We start from the raw sequence: 19917 nt of genomic DNA on the forward strand, positions 1-19917 counted from the left end.
AGGCAAGTACATGATTCACAAAGTACTTGCCTGCTAAGTTACGGCGGCGCAGCGTAAATCGGGCGGGCGTAAGGGTGGCTAATTCAAATTCGGCTAAGGGGGGTGTTTTATGTTATGGGGCTTGACCTGACGTGATTGACGTATTTTACGAACGCCGCATGCACCGTCCGCCTACATATCCCAGTGTGCATTGCGGCTAAGTACGCCGCACGGTCCTATTGATTTCAACGTGGACGTAAATGACGTAAAAACCCTATTCACGGACGACTTACGCCAAACGACGTAAAATTTTCAAATTTCGACCGCGGGAACTAGCGGGCCATACTTACCGTATTTATCGGCGTATACCGCGCACTATTTTGCCCTGAAAATCAGGGCAAAATCGTGGGTGCGCAGTATACGCCGATACCCGCTTTCCCGCCATGAGTTTGAATACTGCGCCCGCATATAGCGAGCGCAGTACACTCGTGAATCTTCGGCCAGTCTCGGCGCCTCTCGTACTGACGTCCTGACGTCCTGAGCGTACAGGACGTCAGTGCGAGAGGCGCCCGAGCCTGCCCGAAGATTCACGAGTGTACTGCGCTCGCTAATATGCGTCGTGGCGGGAAACGAGCGGGAGGACGCCGCCGAAGGACGCCGGACCCGCCGAAGATGGACACCGGACCCGCCGAAGATGGACACCCGGACCCGCCGAAGATGGACGCCCGACCCGCCGAAGATGGACGCCCGACCCGCCGAAGACGGACGCCGGGACCGGCCGAAGAGGACACCGACGAGGGCCGCAGAAGGACGCCGGACCCGACGAAGGCCGCAGATGGACGCCGCGCAAGACATCAAACCTGTAGTACCAAAACAACAAAAAATCTTTTTTTCCCACAGGATTGGGGGGTATATGTAATGTCGCTGGGATGTGATCTAAGTGCTGGATGTGATCTATATGTAATGTGCTGGGATGTGTTCTATATGTAATGTGCTGGGATGTGATCTAAGTTCTGTGGATGTGATCTATATGTAATGTGTGGGATGTGATCTAAGTTCTGGGATGTGATCTATATGTAATGTGCTGGGATGTGATCCTAAGTTCTGGGATGTGATCTATAGGTATACTGTGCTGGGATGTGATCTACCGTGGCTGGGATGTGATCTATATGTAATGTGCTGGGATGTGATCTAAGTTCTGGGATGTGATCTATATGTAATGTGCTGGGATGTGATCTAAGTGCTGGGATGTGATCTATATGTAATGTGCTGGGATGTGATCTAAGTTCTGGGATGTGATCTATATGTAATGTGCTGGGATGTGATCTAAGTGCTGGGATGTGATCTATATGTAATGTGCTGGATGTGATCTATGTGTATGTGCTGGGATCTGTATGTAATGTGCAGGGGGCTTTGGAATATAAAAGGGGCTGTTGAAAGTTTTTTTCCTAAAACTTCCCTCCTAAAATTAGGGTGCGCGCTATACGCCAGTGCGCGTTATACGCCGATAAATACGGTAACATTAATATTCCAGCTATTTGATGGAATAACTTTAGGCCTGCTAATGCGTTACGTAAACGGCGTATCTGTACTGCGTCGGCCGGGCGTATGTTCGTGAAAAGGCGTATCTAGTGATTTACATATTCTACGCCGACCGCAATGGAAGCGCCACCTAGCGGTCAGCCTAAAAATTACACTTTAGGATACGAGGGTGTAAGACACTTACGCCGCTCATATCTGAGCCTAATTTAAGCGTATCTGGTTACCAGAATACGCTTAAATTAGCGCTGACGCAAATTCTGACTTAGGCTGGCGTATCTACTGATACGCCAGCCTAAGTCTCTCTGAATCTAGCTATATGTTGCTTAAAGAGGAAGTAAACCCTCTGAAGCATATCTTTAAAAAAAAAATCCTGCAAGAGAAAGGCATAGCATACTAGCTCATTATGAATTACTTACCTGAGATCGAAGCCCCCGAAGCGACTCTCGTTCCTCACCTCCGCCGCCACCATTGATACCCAAGTTACTTCCAGGTATTGCGGCTTGGGCACTGTAATTGGCCAGAGCTGCGATGACGTGTGGGAAGCGTCAGTGATGGCACGATCGCCCTCACTAACGGCACGATCAGTGCGCCTGCGCCGTTGTTTACGCCGCGCATGCGCCGTAGGCATCGGTGCAGACTTTTCTGAAAATATCTCCTAAACCATGTAGGAGATATTTGTTTCACCTACAGGTAAGCCTTAATCTAGGTTAAATGTAGGTTAACCACTTGTCAACCGCCCGCCATGAAAAGACGGCGGGAGGAAGACTCTGTTATTCTGGCTGGACGTCATAAAAGCCACTAGGAACCGAAGCACATGCCCGGTGGCCGCCAGGCACCTGCGATTTCCCAGTAACTGAGCAGGAAAGTGTACACACAGATCCACGTCCTGTCGTGGAGAGGGGACCGATGGTGTGTCCTTTGTACATAGGGACAACCATCGGTCACCTCCCCCAGCCACTCCCCTCCCCCCACAGTAAGGATCACTCCCTAGGGAATACATTAACCCCTTGATCACCCCCTAGTGTTAACCCCTTCCCTGCCAGTCACATTTATACAGTAATAGATGCATTTTTATAGCAGGGATCGCTGTATAAATGTGAATGGTCCCAAAAATGTGTCAAAAGTGTCCGATGTGTCCGCTGCAATATCGCAGTCACGATAAAAATCGCTGATCGCTGCCATTACTAGTAAAAAAAATAATAATAATAAAAATGATATAAATCCATCCCCTATTTTGTAGACCCTGTAACTTTACGCAAACCAATCAATATACACTTATTGCGATTTTTTTTTACCAAAAGAATACATATCGGCCTGAACTGAGGAAAACATTTTTTTTTTTTTTTAAATGGATATTTATTATAGCAAAAAGTAAACAATATTGTGTTTTTTTTTTCAAATGTGTCCCTCTTCTTTTGTTTATAGCGCAAAAAAATAAAACTGCAGAGGTGATCAAATACCACCAAAAGAAAGGCTCTATTTGTGGGGAAAAAAATGACAATGACCTGTAGGCAAGTGTTAAAGTGGTCTGTATGGGTTTACAACCACTTTAAATGAAGAGGAATTGCGCCCAACTCCTCAAACTCTTCACATATTTCTGGAAGTTTCAAATTCCAGGTGACCAGGAAGCTAACACACCAGAAAATGACAAATTTTGAAGAATTTTCAGGTGGTGGTTTGTTTTTATGAATTCTCGGTGGAATTAAGTGGCATGGGCAGTGGAGAGGTGAGTATTTCATATCTTCTTTGAACTCTTTTTGCGACTTTCTTGCCTCAAGCTCAGTGCGTGCCCCCTAGGAAATATGGTTGGATTTGCCCTGTGAGACACCTTCATCCCCATACAATATACAAAGAAACATTGATTGCCTGTAGGGCCTTGTACTCACGAGCAGACATGTCCGATTGAAACCGGTCCGCGGACCGTTTTCATCGGACATGTCTGCCCGGGGACTTCTGTTCGATGGCTGTACACACCATCGAACAGAAGTCCGCGCGTAAACAATACGCGGGGCGTGTCCGCGCCGTCGCCGCGACGATGACGCGGCGATGACCCGGCGACGTGGGGCGGGCCTGCCTTTTAAATGCTTCCACGCATGCGTCGAAGTCATTAGACGCATGCGAGGGACGGCGGGCGCTCGGACATGTACGGTAGGTCTGTACAGACGACCGTACATGTCCGGGCGGACAGGTTTCCAGCGGACTGTTTTAAAAGCAAGTCCAGGAAACAGTTGTCCGCTGGAAACCTGTCGACCTGCCCGAAAATGGTCCGCTCGTGCCTACACACGGCCAAACATGTCTGCTGAAACTGGTCCACGGACCCAGTTTCAGCAGACATGTTCGGTCGTGTGTACGGGGCCTAGGACTTTGCATGAGGTGCAACACACTCCATAATTAAACCAATAACATAAGGATTTATTGGTAAATGTAATTTGCAACAAATCAACAGTGACATAATGCCATATAGTCAATATATAAACATACTAATTCCCATAGGCATGCGCAAGGGGTGTGCTAGGTGTGCCTGAGCACACCCTAATCCTGGGATTGGCAACCTATCATTGGTGGGCAGGTGACAGGTAAACCACAATCCCTCCTTGCCGACCCTCAGAACCTGGACAGGAGAGGTGGCTGGGGTGCAATTTAGTGGAACCTATCTGCATTTATCTCCTACAGCAGCTGAAAGTAGGCTTCTCCTCTTCTCCCTTTTGTCAACATTCAGGTGCCACAGGAGGAAAATATAAGAGATTGGTACTAATATATTGAAAATGGGGAGGGTAGTGCTGCGCTAATCAGTGGTGAATGGATAAGTGAATAAACAGGTGGGGGAGGGGAATGAAAGTAGGTGTAATTGAAATGAGGAGCAATATAGCCCAAATGGCATCAGCATAAAAAATAATATAAATGATCAGTGAACAATAACAGTAATGGTGCAAATCATATAACTACACAGGTTCCTCTTAATGTGATGAAATACACTATAAGTAATGGTGCAAAAAAAATTTTCAGGTAACTGTGCTAAGTGACACTCCTATATTGGTGATAAACAGTCCATCAACAGAGTTTGAAAAATATTAGCAAAAAATATAAGTAAAATTTCAAAAGTCCAAGAAAGCAAAAGTGCAAGTGTAGGTCCGCAATATGGAGTGAGAGGAAAATGGGTATCCAGTGATCCTTTTAGGGTAAGTAAGGATGTCCCCTTACCTTACTGCTGTAAGGTAACAGCATATAGATCCACCACATTAGATGGTTCACTCGATGGGCTCTGATCCAACAACGGCAGGTCCTCCTTGGGGTTCTCGTCCCAGATTGGTCAGTTTCTCGCCCCAAAGAAATAAGCATCGATGGTGTTGATACCGTTTTAAAAATTTTAATTCTCAAAGAAAATAGACAGGGGTACTCACATAATCCAAAAATACAATTGAGCATGTAGAAAAAGAGGGGCAATCTGTCGCCAACGTCACCTCCGATACCTCTCAGTGGACTCATGCGCATTCGTCACTATCATGTGACTTCCTCAGGAGTAGTGAGAGGCATAAATGGGGATCCTTTTTATAAGGTGACTTGTTTAGTAGGCTGTAAGTAAACTCAGCTGTTTGCCATGTAAATAATGCAGCTGCAGCCATTTTCCCGTAGTCCTGCTAGGCATTTAATAGTAAAATCAAAAAATCAAAAAAATTTCGCCCAGCATATAAAATATTTAAATTAGTAGCATTCAGATGGTGGGTGACAGATATGACATCTCATTTATATGGTTTAACAATGAAAAAAATTGAAAAAACTTAAAAGCTTCAGCCAGGGGACGGAGACCATGGGGGGGGGCAAACACAGAAGTCCCCATTGTACCATCATAACATTCTGTGTTGACAGTACACAGCATTCTACAGGAAGTCTGGCAGCCGCCATTTTGTTGTAGCTCAAAAGTACCATCATAACATTCTGTGCTGACAGTACACAGCGTTCTACAGGAAGTCTGGCAGCCGCCATTTTGTTGTAGCTCAAAAGACATCCCCAGCATCTCACAGAGCGATGGGGATACGTCTTACAAAAGTGAGCCATTCTGTCTGATGTCTGGTCGGGGGCCTGCATGGGGCCCCCCGACCTCGGCCAGCATCACAAATAGGCTTCCATCACGTATCGGCGGCGTCTATCGAAACGAGCGCCGCCGGAAGTGGAGCTGCAGCCACCTTGCAGCCACCGGAAGTGGAGCCGCGGCCATTTTTTTGAAGCCAATGCTTGTTAAATGGTGACACACGGCATCCTCACAAGGGAGCACTCGAGGGAAACAATTAAAAACACAGGGGAGCAGGAATTTATGTGTATATACACACTCATAATGCACCGAGAAGATTGAGGCTCATTGGTATATTAAAAAATATTGAGAGCCAGAATAATTTGTTAAAAAAAATATATATATGTTAAAAAGTATAAAAAATTTAAATGAATGTATGTCGACATATTTAATTTCATTGAATGGATATGCCACATAAGGTTTAAAAGACGTAGATGACGTGTGCGAACAGATCCACATATACAGATTAAAAACAATCTACGTCATCAATATTAGATAGCGAAAAGGAGAGAACAGAGAGGGTAAGTGAAGCAAGAAATAAATCAAAAAATAAAGTCTTATCGGTCACTTAAAAAACAATTAGATCAAAATCTATGTTAAGACCTCGGGGAGCAAAAGTATCCAGAGTAAATATCCAGCGAGATTCTAACTGGCTCAATGTTCTAACTTTATGCCGCCTCGCCAGTGTCTCACATAGGCTCTATGCCCCAAAATTTAAGATGTGTCGGATCTTTATTGTGGTGGGTAAGGAAGTGTCCTTGATACACTATGTTTATCGAAACCTTTAAAGGATGTTTTGGACATGTTCTTTTATACGCACTCGTAATGCTCTTTTTGTCCGGCCTATGTATTGTAGACCGCAACTGCATTCGAGTGCGTATACAACTCACCTCGTGTTACAGCAGATAAATTCTTTTATTTCGTATACATCTCCTGTACTAGTTGCAGTAAAATCTTTCCTCTTCTGGTTTGGTTTGTGAGTTCTCAAACATGCGTAGCATCTTTTGCATGGAAAAAAAACCTTTACCAGTGAAAAAAGAGAGGAAGTTGTTTTATTTTTAGGCGGATCAGGCACATTTTTAACAATTTTGTCCCTAATAGTAGGTGCCCTTTTAATATACGAACTTTGGAATCGGTGGAAGGACACCCCCCAGTTCTTTGTCAGCCAGTAGTATATTCCAATGGTGTCTAATGACTTTTTCAATGCATTTATGTTGTATACTGTAATCGAAGATGATAGGCATCAAGTCTTTATGCATTTTTTGTTTAGGCTTATCACTCATAAGAGTCTGTCTATCCATTGTTGCCACTTCTGCAATCTTCTGGTTAATAAAGGAATTGTCGTATCCTTTTTGTTTAAACCTTTCTCCCATGTCTTTTGCTTGGGTGAGAAAAGTATCTTTGTCTGTACAATTTCGTCTTAGGCGCATTAATTGCCCTTTTGGAATGTTAAAAAGCCAGTTTCTGTGATGACAACTTTCAAAGCGGCAAGTAGCTATTACGATCCACATTTTTAAAATGAGTTTTAGACCGGAGTTCATTATTTTCTTGTTCCACCTCTAGGTCTAGGAATGTGATCTTTTTGTTGCTGATTTCCCAAGAAAGTTCAATGTTTCTGTCATTGGTATTTAAATCTTGTAGAAAATCTGCTAGCGTTTCTTTCTCGCCCCTCCACAGTATGAAGATATCATCAATATATCTTTTATATATGTACAGATCATCAGGAGGTTCAGAGAAGATTTTCCCTTCTTCCATTGGGCCATAAAAAGCCCAGCTACACTAGGGGCAAATTTTGCCCCCATGGCTACGCCGGTTTTCTGGAAAAAGTAATTGCCGCCATACCAGAAGTAGCTATTTTTAAGACAAAAGTCCAAACTTTTTACCAGATATTTTCGTTGGATGCAGGGCAACTGGTACTAATATATGCTAATATACTGGCACTGCTATTTTACAGCGATTTTACCGTGATTTTAACACTCCGCTATAGGCGTATCCAGTGTGAAATGGGTCTAATGAAGAAACATCAGTGGCTGTCCTAGCTTCATTCAGCAAGAGCCCACAGCGTAGCACTCGCCACATGTCACTGGAGAGCACATTGAACACATTTTATAAGTGGTCAGAAACTTGTAAATAACTCATGAAAGAATAAAGTTATGTTAAAACCAAGCACACCATTGTTTTTCTTGTGAAATTCCCAATAAGTTTGATGTGTCACATGACCCTCTTTCTATTGAAAAAAACAAAAGTTGGATTCAAAATGGCCAACTTCAAAATGGCCGCCATGGTCACCACCCATCTTGAAAAGTTTCCCCCTCACATATACTAATGTGCCACAAACAGGAAGTTAATATCACCAACCATTCCCATTTTATTAAGGTGTATCCATATAAATGGCCCACCCTGTACAATGGCTGCAGTGGTAGATTAGTCCATCTACGCTGCATAGTGTGAATAGAGGAATCTGTTTGATTTTTTTCCTTCAACCTGAACTAAAAAAAAAACTATGAGTGTATGACCAGACTTATTGAAATATACTATGTTTAAAGGGCACAAATGAAGAAGAAATCTGTTTTGGGTTATATTGCCAGTCATCCTATTATAAAAATCTGATAACATCTCATTTACACTTGGCATACACTTAGTAAACCAATCTAACTAGTGTTTATTGGTATAGATGCTAAGTGCCAAAGCATTATATCTGATAATTTCTTCTGGACTTTTCACCTGAATTTTGAAACAGCATCCATATACTTCTGTCTTTCCTAAAATCGTGGATAGATAAAAGATAAAAGGGCCAAACACTTGATATGTTAAAAAACACTTTGCCTGGTGTCATGATTGACAGGACAAGCTTTTGTAAAAGATCCCCTGTCCATCATCCCGTGCCTGTCACACTGGGGAGCTGCAGTGAATACAGAGGGCATCAGCAAACAGAGGGCATCTCAGGGAAGGAATGTTAAAAAAACCTATTAGGATTCTACTGACAGCCACACACATTGGATACAATGTTCCACTGCTTTAACTAAACTACTTAAGATACCACTATAGGGCCCTTTTGTTGTCTCTAAAATGTAAAATGTGTTTAATCCTTTAAACCTACACATTCTCTGTGACCTGCGGGCCCAGCTGGCTCCCTCCTGACAACTAAAACAATGACGTTTAGAGACAGGCAATAAAACCAAAGATTAGCGGTTTCTAATCTAGGCCAGTGAGCAACTTTTTCTATATCCTTTTGAGGAGCTTTGATCTACCCTTTAAGCGTTGTCACTGACCAAGAGTAGAGATGACTATAGACACTAGAGGGCAGTGAGAAGTTTCCAGCCATAGCTATCCTAAACTAAAATGGTCATGCCAGGCTATCGTTTGCCATTAAGCCTGTGAGAAAGGAGGGGAGGGGGTGAGTTGCAGACACCTCCAGTGCCGGCTTATCAGAGAAAATGATAACAATCAGACAAGGATTTCTAACATGTCTGATCACTGCTCCCCCAGATAGGCTTAGCTGGTGAGGGCTACTAGTGTCCCTTAGACATTGGCTTGTCAACTGATCCATCCAAAAATGGCAGAATCTGCTAATGTCTTTGCTCACTTTAAAGGAACCACATGAGCATGAGATATAATGTACTCATAATAAACATAAAGATCAATGATGTGCTATATTACCAAAAGAATTGGGATGCCTGCCTTTACACGCACATGAACTATAATGGCATCCCAATCTTAGTCCATAAGGTTCAATATTGAGTTGGCCAATCCTTTGCAGCTATAACAGCTTTAACTCTAATGCATAAGACATTTTGGGCAATTTCATGCTCCCAACTTTGTGGGAACAGTTTGGGTATGGCCTCTTCCTGTTCCAACATGACTGCACACCAGTGCACAAAGCAAGGTCCATAAAGACATGGATGAGTGAGACACACTCCTAAATCTTGTAGACAGCCTTCCCAGAAGAGTTAAAGCTGTTATAGCTGCTATAGCTGCAAAGGGTGGGCCAATTCAATATTTAACCCTACAGACTAAGGCTGGGATGCCATTAAAGTTCATGAGCATGTAAAGGCAGGTGTCCCAATAATTTTGGTAATATAGTTTATATATCCAAGTTCCCACAGAAATATGATTTCTCGCTCTGACCAAGATATCAAAAAGGAATCTTATGTCTAGGTCAGTCTATGGCCTCTGCAGACATCCCCTGCCAACTGACCCTTAGAAGAAAATTGATTAAATGGGATGGATTTTCCTAGCTAACAACAGATTTCTCCTAGAAGTAAGACCAATACCAGGGGTATCCAATATAAGAATGCATTGCAATGTCACAATTGTTTTAAAAAGTCTATTTTGCTGGTGCTAGATATTTCAAATGCCAAGCCATGCTTCTAGGTACCTTTACTCCAGAGGAGCATCTTCATGACCAATACATTGTCAGTTGATGAATATTTAAACACTAGTAGGTGACAGAATGAAATGCTCTTATTTATTCAAAGATATGATGCAGGGCTTGACTGTGAGTAAAGCTAACTATGCACAAAAAGATTGGGTCTTTAAAACATGAATGACAAAATCTAATGAATTTGGCATGAACAGACCTACCAAGAACATGGCAGACTCTCCCATGTAGTTGCCAACAGAACTGTACCACAACAAACCCTATTATTTCTGTTAAGTTTTGCTTTTCAAAAACAGGTAGTTAATCTGCCAAACATTCGTCAATCTCCAAAACTCATCACAAACTCTCATGCGAGTAGCACGCAAGTTTGTATGGGGTAAAAATCTTATGTCAAGTATGGTGTAAATGGCGAGACAAATTTGGAAAAAAAAAAAATGTTATTGACAAATATGTCATCAACAATGTGGTTCTGAAATTAATATTTTGCTTATTAATGAGGATCAAGCAGCCCATGAGGATGCTTTCCAGTCCACAAATACATTTAGATAGGGTGGGTTTGTTGGGTATGCTTCAGGATATTTGCAAGTCATGTCTTCCCTTTTTGCTGATTCCCTTTAAATAACCTCCTTAAAGCCCAGTTTCAGTCAAAACTTTGTATTGATGGCGAAAGTATGAGATTGGAGAACAATCTTTGTAACGACACATTAATGGGCAACTGATGGAGAGTGCTGTAGTGATTAGTCACATGTATGGTTAAGCCATTTAGGATGAAGTGGTTCAAATAAGCATTTCTAAATTACCTATATGTACCTTTTTTTTACATAGTTACTGTAAACAATGAAACAGTCTAAACTCATTGAAAATAGAAAGACAGCACTCACATTGCCAACATCCGTAAATAATATGTTAGGAAAAAAAGGGGGAACCCAAAAGTGACCCCTCTTAGGACTTAAATGGCACAGTAAACAATAGAGATACATAAAAATATATTTTTTTATAGAAAAAGACACATACTGTATTTTCTGGTGTATAAGACTACATTTTACACTTAAAGCGGAGTTCTGGCCACAATTTCACTTTTTAAATATAAATACCCCTGTAATACACAAGCTTAATGTATTCTAGTAAAGTTAGTCTGTAAACTAAGGTCCGTTTTGTTAGGTTGTTACAGCATTTAGACACTTTATAAAATAGAAATTGACTGGGGCCATCTTAAGTGTGGGCATCATGAAGCCAAACTGTATGACTTCCTGGATTTCAGCCTTGCAGATCTCGCACATGCTCAGTGCTGCACAAGCAGTGTAATAGGTTTCAGATCAGGTTTCAGCACCTGTACTGTCCAAGTCACATGATTCTTCAAGACTGGGGAGTGCACAGACTCCTGGAAAGTTACAGCCACTACATTCCCAGGAGTCTGTGCGGTGTAGGTTAGCACCTAGGTGCAGGAAGAGGGAAGATTAACTATTCTGCCTAGCAACAACACTTTGAAGGCATCTAAAAAAAAAAAATTTCTTAAAGGACTAATGACATTTTTTTAAAACTACCGATGTAATGTAATATTAATGGGTGGAACTCCACTTTAAAAAAACTGGCCAAAAAGCAGGGGTCGTCTTATACACCGGGTCAGCTGCTCAGATGCCTGCTGGATGTGCAGTAATACTGTATGTAGCTTCGGATACATACAGTATTTACCGCTTAGCCAATCCCGGTGAGTGTTGTATTCAAATTAATACAGAGCCTGCTCGGAATGGCTTTGAGAGTCAGAGAGGCGTGGGCTGATGATGTTACAGCCTCTGCCAATCCAAGCAGGCTTTGTATTCATTAATAGAATACATTGCTCGCTGTGATTGGCTCCAGCTCCAGCAAGAATGAAGAAGAATATGGCTTCAAGAAGGAAGAAATATGAAGCGTTGGAAGCCTCGGATGGGGGGTCGTCTTACACGATGAGTACAGGCAAAAAATCTTTAAAAAAAAATGTAAAATTAGGGGGTCGTCTTATACGCCCGGTCGTCTTATACACCGCCAAATACGGTACATGAAATAAAAGGACAGTACTGTCCTTTTATTTCATGTATGTGTCTTTTTCTATTAAAAAATATTTTTATGTATCTCTATTGTTTACTGTGCCATTAAATTCCAAAGAGGGGTCACTTTTGGGTTCCCCTTTTTTTTCCTTTAGTCTAAACTCACTATCACATAGAGGTCAGCAATAATTTATAAAAGTTTTTGCCATCTGTGTCAATATTAGTTTTAAAAATGTAACTATGGTTTATTTTCAGTTACATTTGTTGTGCTTTTATTATAAAACTTTGCTCAAAGCAATTTTGATGTGATCTTAATGGTCTAAAACCCTATATCTATTTTTCAACATATTTGGCCTCATGCCTCACTATGTACAGTTTTATTATACAAATCTTTTTTTTTTCTCTCTCTCCCAAAATTTCTTAGTTGGAGATCCTACATATAACTTTCTGCTTCAGGCTGAAAAGGGCTAAAACTGGCCATACACTATATAAAATTTAGCTCAAAATGTTTCATTTTAAGAGTGTTCATGCGATTCTCTAATCAAATTCGATGTTCATTTTTTAACTATATTGACAAGAACATTTGAAGGAACAGGATGGAAAATATTTTTGAATGAATGAATTTCTAGTGTTGTATGTGTTTTTTAATCAGGAAAGCCAGTTATTTCCTAAATGGAATGAATGTTAAAACCAAATACATTTTTTTGGGTACTTTTAAGCAACATTTATCAAATTGTTATTGAATTGAATGTACTGAGACTTTTGTCTCAAAAATCTACTCGTGTATGGCCACCTTTTTTTGTGCTTTTTTTTTTTGCACAGCCAGTGGGTTTAAGCAAAAAACAAAAATGATTTCTTCAGCCACAAAAATGTGGTGGGTGGAATCACGCCCTACTACCCCTCGCCAATGCCATTGAATTCTGATGGTCACAGCTGTCAGATTAAATTGATGCAGTTGCTGATCGAGGAACATTTTTGAACACCTCCCCTTGATACAAGTCGTTCAAATGTGAAGACACACACTGGGGTTGATTTACTAAAACTGGAGAGTACAAAATCTGGTGCAGCGCTGCATGGTAGCCAATCAGCTTTTAACTTCAGTTTGTTAAATTAAGCTTAGACAAAAAAAAATGGCAGCTGATTGTTTTTTATGCACAGCTGAACCACATTTTGCACTCTTCAATTATAGTTAATCAACCCCCACTCATTTTTTTTTACGTTTTATTTTCCAGGGAGCGGTGACCTTTTTCTGGCAAGTACCAACTTTTTTACATTTCTTTTCTAGGGGAGAATTACAGAAGTGACCTGCCCCCCCTCCCTGCGCGTGACCTTGCTTGCAGGATCAGTCTGAAAGCACAGCGTCATCTAGCGCATACACAGTGGAGAGCTAGCTGTGAGACAGCAGGAATTCAAAGCCAGATCCCACAGTCAAGATGGCAGTGCTGGGGATCCGAAGACCAGAAAGAGTTGGTCTGAGTGAAGAGAATTAACCAAAAAAAAAAAAGGTTAATTAAATCAACAAGGGCTTTTTTTTACCACTACTATTCCTTTATATTGTCTTTTAAATTGTACAAATACAGCAATTTAGAAATTGGATGAAAGGTTTAGCACTGGGGAACACTTTTTGAAAGAAAAAAAGTGAATTTTATATACAACTATATAGATCAGACCAAAATGAGGGACAAATGAGGGGGGAGGAGGGACAGAGGGACATTTCTCCAAATCAGGGCCAGTCCCTCCAAATCAGGGACAGTTGGGAGCTATGTATTAATATATAAAATATAAACCTATAATAAATTATAATATATATATACAAACATATATTAATATATAAATTAATAGATTGTTTGATAAATAAAACAATTGATATCTGTAGCACAAAGTATTGAATTTAAAAAATTTACAAATTTGAACACGATTATTATTTTTCCTAGCTGCTAGAGTCTTGCCAAGTATACCAGACAATGGTTGCCACAAAGTAAAAGTGACACAACTGCTGCTGTGGCCAACTTGTTGCACTCCTTATGACCTGCTAAGCCCTTCACACATCAGTAGGAATAGGAGTTGTCCCTTTTCTGTAATGTATGCATTAGGGTTTTGGGTCTTGTGCCTTTGAGCAGGTATTAGCAAGCTCCAGTGACCCAGGGACAGACATCCTGATCACACTTCTGAGATCACTCTGGCTTGGCTGATACCTATAATCCATACTTGTCTGTTTGCCACTGGTATTTAAAATAAAAAGTTTTCTGTTTTGAACTCCTCCACTCCACCCCATTTCTAAACAAGGTGACATTGCAAACCCACTGTGACCCTGCTAATCCTCTACTCCCCATTATTGTGTGTATGTGTCCCTCTCTCTCTCACATACACACATAGTTCACTGATTGTAATCTGTGCATTTAGCCTCTAATCCATGTGTTTTTAAGCTTAGTGCTCTGAAATAGGGTAAACACCAAAATGGCTGCGGGTGATTAAATACCTTTTGTATATTTCTTTATAAAATGCAAATACAAGGAACAAAATGACATGTCGTGTTGAATTGAAGTTACTTTAGATACATTTTAGCAAATCTGGCCGTTGATGCAAATAGGTGATATCTTTATGTTTTCTGTCTGGAGTGGAAGAATGAAGATCTGATTGTACGATATCTGCATCTTCATGAACTGCAACCGTTTTTTTCCTATGAGCCTACAGTAGTTGTGTGTGGGAATAACTCCTCTGCATCACAAGCAGGGGTTTATCCACAAAAGTGGGGTCACATTACAACATTGTCTGTATGAATATATGCAGTACTCAGCATGTAGGTTGTACTTCATGGATACATCTGAATTACATTTTTAGTTTTTCACTAAAATAGAAATCTTCCACCACTCAGTGTTCTATCACTGATGTTTAAAAATAATAGGAAGAGGAAAGAGATATGGGACTTTATATGTGCAATCTATACGTATTCATGGAACAAGAACAATTATAAAAAAATACATTTTTATTTAGACCCCTTTCACACTGTGCCGCCGGCGGTAAAATAGTGGTAAAACACCATTATTTTAACCGCCAGATGGCTACAGTGGCTAAATGAGCATAGCCACCCAGAGACAGGAAATGTGTTATTCACAGGATTACCAGGTTAAAATAAAGGGAAGAAAAGTATGGAAACATAAAACAAATGCAGCCAACACATCCAAATGCAAGCAACACATCCAAGGACTGGTAAGCTAAAATATATATCATTTTTGCATTTGGGTTTAGTTATATATTTTAGCGTCTCCCACCAATGAATGCCCATCATTGCCTCCAAGCCATTGGCAGTACTTGGACTTGGAAGCTGAAATTCCTCCTTCGATGCAAACTCTTAAGAGATATTAGCTGTGAATTTAGCTTGGATAAACCAATATATACAATTAAATCATCTCACAGCTCTAGGGACCTTTACTGTAAATGTACACGTTATTAATTGAACTTATCGGTTATTTTTATCTGGGATCAAACAAGCCGATGTGCAAAAATATAAACATTCTCATGGAGTAAAATGTGACGTCATCTTGAAAATGTGTTTTTTCAAGATTATATTTATGTAATGAATATCTTTATTTTAACTAGACTTCAATAATGTTTATAGAATAAGTCTACCTAATAAAGGAAGTTGAATAGCAGATAGATAGAGATTATAAAGAACATCAGTTGTGCTCTTCCTATTAAACAGAATCTGTCATGAAGCTAGACACCTGTGTCATTAGGCTCTGATGCAAGCAGCCAAATCTCTACCCTGAAACTCAAATGCAGAGGTTTAAGCCTCGTACACACGATTGAATTATCTAACGGGAATTGTGTGATGACAGACTGTTGTCGGGAAAATCTGACCGTTTGTATGCTCCATCAGACAATTGTTGTCGGATTTTCCACGGACAAATGTTGGATAGCATGTTTTAAATTGTCCGCCAACAAATGTGTGTCGGTTTATCCGATCGGACAAAACTCCAAAGTACAAACATGCATGCTCAGAAGCAATGCTCACCATAACTCGACATTAGCAGGAGTTGCCCAAAGGGTGGCGCTAAAGAGCTGAAAAACTACGTAGTTTTGTGTTTGTTGGCCGACAATTGTTTGCCATTTGTATGCAATACAAGTTCCAGGCCAATGCCCTGCATCCATCTGATTCTTTAATATTTGCATTTTTCCAGTGAGTTGACACTTCACCATTTTCCACTTGATCCATCCTAGGAACAGGGACATCATTAGAAGGAAGTTGAATATAGTGTGAAAAGGACAATATAGTAAGAGGATGAGTATTGTATATTACATCTCTGTGGGTATAAGGGTGAATTCTACTTCTGTCTTGCATTCCAATCTGATCACTAGCCCTTTTACCTTAAGCATTACCATTAAAGGTGTTTGGTGACTTATCTACCACACAAAAAGCAAAAAGATCTGGGTTGATCAGTTTACCTAAACGAGGATATGTTTAGGAATTGGAAGATCGTTAGATTGCAAAGATTTGACAATCTTTACCAATCCTGTGGAAAAAACAATCCCTTAGTCCTCTTGTTATGCAAACTGATAAAGGTGGTGTTTGTAACCATTCCCAAGGGGGCTAGAAGCATGGTATGGTCATCCTCATTCCGTTTTGTAGGGTCTCCCTTCAAGAGTAGGCTTCCTATCTATTGGCTTATTCCCATGCTCTCATGTCTAATTATATAACTTAACAAACTGGAAGAATTGTAATCACCATACTTCCCACTTAACATACACAATATAACCAAAAGTATCACCATACTTCCCACTTAACATACACAATATAACCAAAAGTATTGAACTTTAATGGCATTCCAGTCTTAAGCCGTGTACACGCGATCGGTTTGTCCGATGAAAACAGACATCGGTGAGAAAAAAAATGTTTTACATTTTTCCTATGGATAAAAAACCGACAGAAAAATCCGATAGTCTGTGTGGAACTACATCGGAGAAAAATCCTGCTCAGAATCAAGTTGACGCATGCTTCGGAAGCATTGAACTTCATTTTTCTCTGCACGTCATAGTGTTTTACGTCACCGCGTTTCTGGCACGGTCGGATTTTTGGCTGATGGTGTGTAGGCAAGACTTATGAAAGTTAGATTAGATTCCATCAGATATCCGATCGTGTGTACAGGGCTTTAGTCTGTAGGGTTCATTATTGAGTTGGCCCATCCTTTGCAGCTATAACAGCTCCAACTCTTCTAGGAAGGCTGTCCACAAGGTTTAGGAATGTGTCTCGCTCATCCATATATTTGTGGACCTTGCTTTGTGCACTGGTGCACAGTCATGTTTGAACAGGAAGGGACCCTCCAACAAAATCGGAAACATGAAATTATCCAAAAAGTCTTGGTATGCTGATGCCTTAAGCGTCCCCTTCACTTGAACTAAGAGGCTAAGCCCAACCCCTGAAAAACAACCCTACACCATAATCCAGATTCAACTCTTCTGGGAAGGCTGTCCTTAAAGCGGTTGTATAGTCAAAAATGTCACTTTACATTTATTTGTGCATAGAATTATTTTAAACTGATTGCTAGTAGCCTTTTTTTTTTTACCTGTTTACTTTAGAAGTTACAGCTGTATTCACGAGTGTTGACATGTACCGCGCATGCGCCGGATCCCCGTTCTTTCCGGCAAGCAGAGCCTCGGCCGGACAAATTATTTGTTTATGTCGGGGCTGCGTCATTTCCTCATGTTCGTCAGCCCCGACATCCCGCGATGCTTCGTCCACATTCCTACCAAAGAGCTTGATGGTTATCACGTGACCGGAACATCAGAGGATACATGAGAGACGGAAGGCGCAAGATTAATAGCTTTCCATAGAAAAAAATATATATTCGGGAATTACTGTGAGTAGCTGGAGTCCTCGCTTACAGATCGTGCTCCATGAGAAATGATTACAGCTTCCTGTTGTACGCTGTGAATATCTTTTCTTCGTTTCCATGGTAACCGGAAACGAAGAAGAGGCTTGAATATCGTGAACATGGTGCGCACGCGCGGGATTACGGAGACAAGAAAGAATTGTGGGCGGAAATTCTAATAGAATAAGATGGGAAGACCACAGCTAAGATGGCGCAGGCTAACTAGAGGAATAACGCTTTACAAGGTACACAGTATATACAGTAGGACAAATAATTTGGAAACGCATATAGCGATGAATCGATTTATAACTACATGGTCTTTTTGAATATGTTAATTGTTATGATAGTATTGGAGGGTTTACTACCGCTTTAAGGTTTAGAAGTGTGTCTATGGGAATGTTTGACCATTCTTCCAGAAGTGCATTTGTGAGGTCAGGCACTGATGTTGGATAAGAAAGCCTGGCTCGCAGTCTCCGCTCTAATTCATCCCAAATGTGTTCTATCAGGTTGAGGTCGTGCAGGCCAGTCAAGTTCCTCCACCCCAAACGTACTCATCCATGTCTTTATGCACCTTTCTTTGTGCACTGGTCCAAAGTATTTGGTGGAGGGGGGATTATGGTGTGGGGTTGTTTTTCAGGGGTTGGGCTTCGTCCCTTAGTTCCAGTGAAGGGAATTATTAAGGCGTCAGCATACCAAGACATTTTGGACATTTTGACCTCAAACCAATAGAACACCTTTGGGATGAATCAGAGCAGAGACTACGGCAGCACAGTAGTATAGTGAGTAGCACTCTCGCCTAGCAGTAAAAAAGGTCACTGGTTCAAATCCCAACCACAACACTTCCCGCCTGGAGTTTGCATGTTCTCCCTGTGTCTGTGTGGGTTTCCTCCTACACTCCAAAGACATGCTGGTAGGTTAATTGGCTTCTGTCTAAATTGGCCCTAGTATATGAATGTGAGTTAGGGACCTTAGAGTGTAAGCTCCTTGAGGGTAGGGACTGATTAGATGAACAATGCGCTGTGTATTGATGGCGCTATATACAGGTAAGTACCCTAAATAATAACCTCTTGCTTAGTTATTTATTCCAAAAAAGGCAATCAGGGTTCGTTTTCTCACTTTCTGACTTCAAGTGTGGTCATCTCATTCCATTATTCAATTTTTTTCACTCATTTAAATAGGGATCCCACTTATTTTACAAACTGTCTAACTGGAGGTGTCTTGTTGAACTGGTAAGTTGATCCTTCTGGGCACATTTTAGAAACAAAAGGGAAGGCACAAAAAGGCCAAGTAGTCCATTGAGTCTGCCCATTTCTTTTTTTGTCAAATTTTTTTTTTCTTTACTTTTTTTTTCCAAAGCATGTTTAGTCCAGAGAAGATTAGAATAGCAGGTGACCAATATCTGATGTAGAAAATAAAGCATGCTGCTAGGTGAGTACATTTGCGTTTAACCCTTAGCATAATCATGCTTACTGTGCATGTTTTTTCAAATATAGAAACACACATAAGCAAGGGTAGAAAATATAAACTATATGCACAAAGGAGTTGGTTTACTAAAGGAAAATATGCTGTTCACTTTGCAAGATAATTTTTCTTAGTTTAGTGAATTAGACGAAGTTCTGCTGACTTCCATTTTCCAATCACGTGCAAGCAAAAATGTACCGTATTTTCCGGCGTATAAGACGACTCGGCGTATAAGACGACCCCCTAATTTTCCAGGAAAAATTTTGGTTTTGGGATATACTCACTGTATAAGACTACCCCCTTTTTTTCCAAGCCCCACTGTGCCATTACATGCCCCCACTGTGCCATTGCATGCCCCCACTGTGCCATTACTTGCCCCCACAGTGACATCACATTACATGCCCCCACAGTGCCATCACATTAAATGCCACCACAGTGCCATCACATTAAATGCCACCACAGTGCCATCACATTACTTTCCCCCACAGTGCCATCACATTACTTTCCCCCACAGTGCCATCACATTGCATGCCCCCACAGTGCCATCACATTGCATGCCCCCACAGTGCCATCACATTACATGCCCCCACT

The sequence above is a fragment of the Rana temporaria genome, chromosome 8, assembly GCF_905171775.1.
Source record: "Rana temporaria chromosome 8, aRanTem1.1, whole genome shotgun sequence".
Lineage (NCBI taxonomy): Eukaryota > Metazoa > Chordata > Amphibia > Anura > Ranidae > Rana > Rana temporaria.